At 35.9% G+C, this 6,445-nt stretch overlaps 1 pseudogene; it reads left to right on the forward strand.

Annotated features, from left to right (window-relative positions):
- The first annotated feature begins 231 nt into the window (after positions 1-231).
- Positions 232-1,715, forward strand: LOC116886968 (annotated as a pseudogene).
- The last annotated feature ends 4,730 nt before the right edge of the window (positions 1,716-6,445 follow it).

Below are 6,445 nucleotides of genomic sequence, written 5' to 3' on the forward strand. Positions count from 1 at the left end.
GTAATGACTCAGCAAAGCACTGACTTATGAGTATGGTAGCGTGTCATTAGAGTCATTTTATTGCCATTTTTTTAGGTATCATGTTTTTAACCTTAGGATCCTGGACTATCAAGTCTCAGGTTATCGTCTAAGCAGTGTCAGGTCTGAGTTCCTTCTTGTGGAGTGAATCTCAAGTCAAATCAGATATTGGTTTCATACTCACACATGTTCTGTGCAATTAGTGCGCTAAGCATGTCTTGCAGAGGGGACACCTTTGTGTGCAACAGAGGTTTTGTGGCAGGGTCAGTGTTTACAATTCTCCTTTATTATCTGGCAGAGAATGCTCCTTTACCCACAACGGTAGAAGCAGAGATGAAGGTTCTATGTAAGTACAAGCTCAACTGTTTCATGCTCAATGAGTTTATAGATGTCTGCAGCAATGGGGTCCTGGTTACCATCAATTTATGGAAACCTATAGTTTTGGCAACAACGAGGGTTGTTTGGAAGTTCTTATATAAACATCTTGGCCAACAATTTAATTAGATGTAACCCAGTCTGGCACTGAAAGCTTCATTTGGTGACAAGAGGTTTCCAGTTAGAGCTCTGTACCCCCATTATTTGGTATTTTCATTTAGATCTCCTTCATAAATTCGTATATTTAAGGAAGCTCCTATTGGATTTGTTTTTCATAGGATCCCTTTAATGGCACTTTATATAATATTGGTTGTATTTATATTATATTCTTTCCTCTGCCCCCACCTATCTGCTCCCAATTGATCCTCACGTTCTATCATACCTTGTCCCTTCATAACTATTTTATTTTATTTTCCCAGGGAGAACTCTCTGCCCCTACTTAATCTCTTATTCTATTCCTAACCTATGTAGTTCTGTAGATTGTAGCTTGATTGTCATTGACTTAGCAGCTAATAACTAGATACACACACACACACACACACACAGAGAGAGAGAGAGAGAGAGAGAGAGAGAGAGAGAGAGAGAGAAGTATATATTCAACTGTTAATTCTACCTGTCGTTTTAGAAATCAGATCTTGAAGCTTTTCGCTTCCTCTGTCCAGTCAGCACCGAACGATGGGCATCCCTCAAGGACAATTTGCACAAGTGTTGCAAGACCAAAGGTAAGAAAACCCTACCACATGAAGCAGAAATATGAGCCAAGACCACCTGCTGCCAACACTAAAATTGGCCCTCACTGCATACAAACCGTCCTAGTTCGAGAAGGCAATAAGAAGTACCATGCCTGAGATTGGATGTGAGGAAAATTTCATGGGTCTCTGAGTATTGCACAAGGATCATTGATGTCTACACTGCATCCAGTAATGAGCTGGTCCGAACTAAGATCCTGGTGAAGAACTTCATTGTGCTTATTGACAGCACACCATACTGGCAGTGGTTTGAATCCCACTATGCACTGCCCCTGGGCTGCAAGAAGGAGGCCAAGCAGACTCTTGAGGAGGAAGAGAGCTTAAACAAACAAAAAAAATCAATCAAAGAAAATTCAAAAGAAATACTGCAAAAGGAAAAAAATCAGCAGTCTTCTGGAGGAGCAGTTCCAGCAGGGCAAGCTTCTCAGATGTATTGCCTCAAGTTCAGGCCAGTGTGGCAGAGTAGATGACTGTGTGCTGGAAGGCAGGGAGCTGCAGTTCTATCTGCAGAAGATCAAAGCACAGAAAGGCAAACAAACCATTACTCATAGCTCATGTAATAAAGGTGTTTGATGTTTGCTGTTCTGTATTTAAAAAATAAAAAGAATCCTACCTATTGTATCTCAAATAGCAATATATGTATATGAGTGTATGTGTTTGTTGGATATATAATATATTATATTTGAATATATAAATATAATACAATTAAAAATAAAACTAATTTAAGTATACTTCCTGTTGTGTCTCGAACATATATATGTATTTATATACATATATTATGCAAGTGTATATAATATATATATATGTATATATATGTGTGTGTGTGTGTGTGTGTGTGTGTGTGTGTGTGTGTGTGTGTGTGTATAAAACCAAAATGTTAGATCCTTTCTGAACGTTATTCTCATGGAAACAACAAATTAACCATTATCAACATCTAATTTTCAAATTATATTTATACTTTGGCAATAAACAAAAGCTGCAGCAATAATAGCAATACTAAACCTTGCTTTTGGCACGTGCAAGAAAATAACAGAAAGACATTCTATTCAGCATAAAAACCGTAAAATGTTTAAAATGTGACAAGTCGCTCATAACACAGAAACTCATGTTTCTTGTTCAAATTGCCTTTGGGGCATCCAACTTCATTATGCTCTCTCCCGGTTTTTAAAGATATTTTTAAATTGTCTCACTGTGAGACAAACTGAGAGTAAGTGGAAAGAATTCAAATACTCTAAGCAGATGAAATTCAGAGCTCCTGATTTTAATGTTTAACATAGGTGGTAATGCTGATTAACAACAGACTTGATGAATAAATATTTGGAAATGCCAGTCATTTAAAAGCTAATTCAAAGAAAGGGGAAATATTGATGACCAATATAACACATAGTTAACTTTTAAAATTTTTAGTGCATATTACACTTCATCCAATATAACAAAATATTAGGAATTAACCTTGTAATCCGTGTAAAATTGATTGTAATACATGTAAAATTCTCTTTCATACCACGTGTGTGAAATAGCAGTGTGTCTCAGATGGCATTGCTCCACTATCGCTCAACAACCACGGTACTGGATTCTGTAAAGAAAACACAGATCTGAAACTAAGATTTTTTTTTCTTCATCTTTATTAACTTGGGTATTTCTTATTTACATTTCGATTGTTATTCCCTTTTCCAGTTTCTGGGCCAACATGCCCTAACCCCTGCCCCCTTCCCTTTCTATGGGTGTTCCCTTCCCCATCCTCCCCCCATTACCGCCCTCCCCCCAACAACCACGTTCACTGGGGATTCAGTCTTAGCAGGACCCAGGGCTTCCCCTTCCACTGGTGCTCTTACTAGGATATTCATTGCTACCTATGAGGTTGGAGCCCAGGGTCAGTCCGTGTATAGTCTTTGGGCAGAGCCTTAGTCCCTGGAAGCTCTCATAGGTTGGCATTGTTGTTCATATGGGGTCTCGAGCCCCTTCGAGCTCTTTCAGTCCTTTCTCTGATTCCTTCAATGGGGGTCCCGTTCTCAGTTCAGTGGTTTGCTGCTGGCATTCGCCTATGTATTTGCTATATTCTGGCTGTGTCTCTCAGGTTCCTATCGGCCTGCACTTCTCTGCTTCATCCATCTTATCTAGTTTGGTGGCTGTATATGTATGGGCCACATGTGGGGCAGGCTCTGAATGGGTGTTCCTTCTGCCTCTGTTCTAAACTTTGCCTCCCTATTCCCTCCCAAGGGTATTCTTGTTCTCCTTTTAAAGAAGGAGTGAAGCATTCTCATTTTGGTCTTCCTTCTTGAGTGAAACTAAGATTCTTGAAAGAGCAACTTAGCGGACAGCTTTCTGGCATAGCAAACACATAGCTTTGCAAAGGTGACTCTACTATGTTCAATCTCCAGCACCATGGAAAACAAGCCCATTCTTTTCAATGACCTGTCTCTCCGTATTTTTTAAACCCATTTCTTTATTAGAATGTTTTTCTTTTCACTGCTGAGTTTTGAAAATTAAAATCACAAATAATATATATTCTATACTGTTACATATATAAAACCTACATTGCAAATACCAGTATTATTTCATGAGTTTTATGGTTTGCAAGGATTTAATCCTTATCTATAACTCACTATCTACAACTTATTAATAGAAGATTTGATGGCATAAAACATTCTGATGTGCAACAAAAAATGATATACAGAATAGAAAAAGAATAAGAATCAAATATCTCAAGTAAATAAAAATGACTTGGTCACATGTTTTTCATGTAAGCCAACTAATACTAAAACAAAATATACGTAGTCTATACTGCAAAGACACCATTTTCCCACGCAGAATTTAGAATAGAGTCTCAAATAAAACATCAGTCTTATTTGCCTCAATGGTGTGCTAATGGACCATTTATTCTACTGTGCTTAGAATGCAAATAGTCCACTTTTCTTGGACAATAGATTATCAATGTATATAAATCTAGAATATATTCAACCTATTTTTCAACCATTTGAATTCTAAAAAGTTAGATGAGAAAATTATGGAATATGAAGAACTTTAAGTTTGGCAATTTCAACTGTGTGTATTAACAAAAACAAAGAAAAGAAACAAGAAAGTAGGGATATTCTTTAGCCCACGGTTGAAGCAAGATATTCTAGTCATGTTACAAAGCAATAACAGTTAATAAATTACAAAATTCTTGATACTGCTAGAAAAACTTAATCATACATAATTCTGAGTAAAAGTACCTGAAGACAGAATACTAATGTATTTTCAATCTTATAATGTGCAATTATCTGTATAAAAACTCCTATATTTCAAATACATACTTTCTAATATTCAAAAATTTGATTAAATATTGCTTTTAATAGCAATAAGATTATATTCTATGACATATGTGCTAATTTTTATAAAATATTTAAGATGCCATTTCTATAGTCATTACATATAATATATACATACTGTTTACAGAAAGGTTTCAGTATTAGAAAGGTATATTTAGGTGTATTTTTCAACAATAAAATTGAAACTTATCACACATTAGTTGAGAAACAAATATTCTATGATGCTGAATTCTCCAAAAAGCGTATTATCATAAGCATTTTGTTGTTTTGTTCATAGTAATTTTGGGTTACCTAAATGAGATATTCCATGATTTTTTAAAAGATTTAGAAAATTGTTCCAGAAATGCTGTTACACATTATTGTGAAAGTGTCATGTATTTAAAATATTTCTATGTTTTGTTTTTATAAGGCATGTATTTCACTGCATAAAAGCCAGAATGTATGTTGGATAGAAGCACAGTAAGCTACCGTCAGTCGGTACAGAACCTGAGAAGAATACAAAGAGGGGATGGCAACCTTAAAAAATGGAAGTAAATTGGATTTCTGAAAGTCTTTTAGTTTTAATAATCTACAGGGTCATTAGTATCAGGGAAAATTAAAACACAAACTTTTTTAGGTCAGAGAAACATTACTTTAATTGGTTTTCTTTCATGCAACAGACAGTGCAATCCCATTTCAAGATTTTTGAAGACTACAAGTCTGACCTGAAGCAGAGTTCATTCAATGAATTACTTGCATCATTTTAAATTATATGACTCTTACTAGAATCTTTATGAGTTTATTTATAAGATAAATAGCATGAAATAATCCACTATGATTCTAAAATGCATTGGATATATTTTTTCATTGCTTCTGAACATTGTGAACTGATTAGGCTAATGTATTGTTGCTTTTATTACTCTCACCAATAAAAATGTCTATATGTTAAAACAATATTGCCATCAAATTATATTTTAATGTAAACAAAATAGATTTATGTGTGCCTACCTAAACCATGCTGTTCAAAACGGGAAAAATCCTGTCATCTGTAATTCTCCCAACAGAGAAATTCAGCTAAATTATTTTCAAAACAAGTTTCTTTGCCTTAAAAAGGGAGAGAGAAAGCTATAGGACCTTTAGTTGACATGTTGTGTCTCTGAGGTCACAGAAATCATTATAGAAATTACTCTCTTTCCTAGATTCTTAATAGCATTCTAATGACCTTACAAAATAAACTCATACAGCACATGAAGATCTGTCAATGTCTCTGTAACACTTTTGTTAGGTTCTGTATCGCAAATGCTTCTCAAGAACTAATGTTCCAAAATTCAGCCAACAGGCTGTACAAAGAACAAGAGATACAATAACCTTTAGAAGGGACCAAGTGGAAGGGAATGAGATGCCGAACTGTGCCTTGAAGGAGCTGTTGAGGTCTCTCCCTCTCCTTCCCTTCCCCTGCCCACCTTCCAGTCACCCTACCCTCACCATCTCTCTCTCATGGCTGGCACAATCAATCCATTACCATGTTCCCTTCCATGTTGAACTGTCTCCTCAGGACAAAAGCAATAGATAGAGATACCAGTGGACTAAAGACTGAAGGCAAAATAAAATCCCCTGTTTGCCTCTGATACTATTTCACAATCATGAAAAACTAACAAAATGTCATAACAAGATATGCCAGATTCAGCAGAAAAACTCATTATCCTTACTTAAAACTTTGACATTTCATTCACCATTTCTGCTTTTATTTTACTTGTGTAAGTCTTTAATGATTCTTTTCATATATTTGTGCCTACATGAGTTCATATGCATCACATGCATGGAGATGCCCAGAGAAGCCAGAAAATGTTGGCCCTATAAACCTGGAGCTACAGTTGTGAATTATCTGATGTGGGTGCTTGAAACAAAAGGGTGTTGATGCTCTTCAAGAGCTCTAGAAGTCTGACTGCCAGTTGAGCCAGCACCATTTGTTGAAAATGCTCTTTTTCCACTAGATGGTTTTAGCTCCTTTGT

Source organism: Rattus rattus, chromosome 18 (genome assembly GCF_011064425.1).
Source record: "Rattus rattus isolate New Zealand chromosome 18, Rrattus_CSIRO_v1, whole genome shotgun sequence".
NCBI lineage: Eukaryota > Metazoa > Chordata > Mammalia > Rodentia > Muridae > Rattus > Rattus rattus.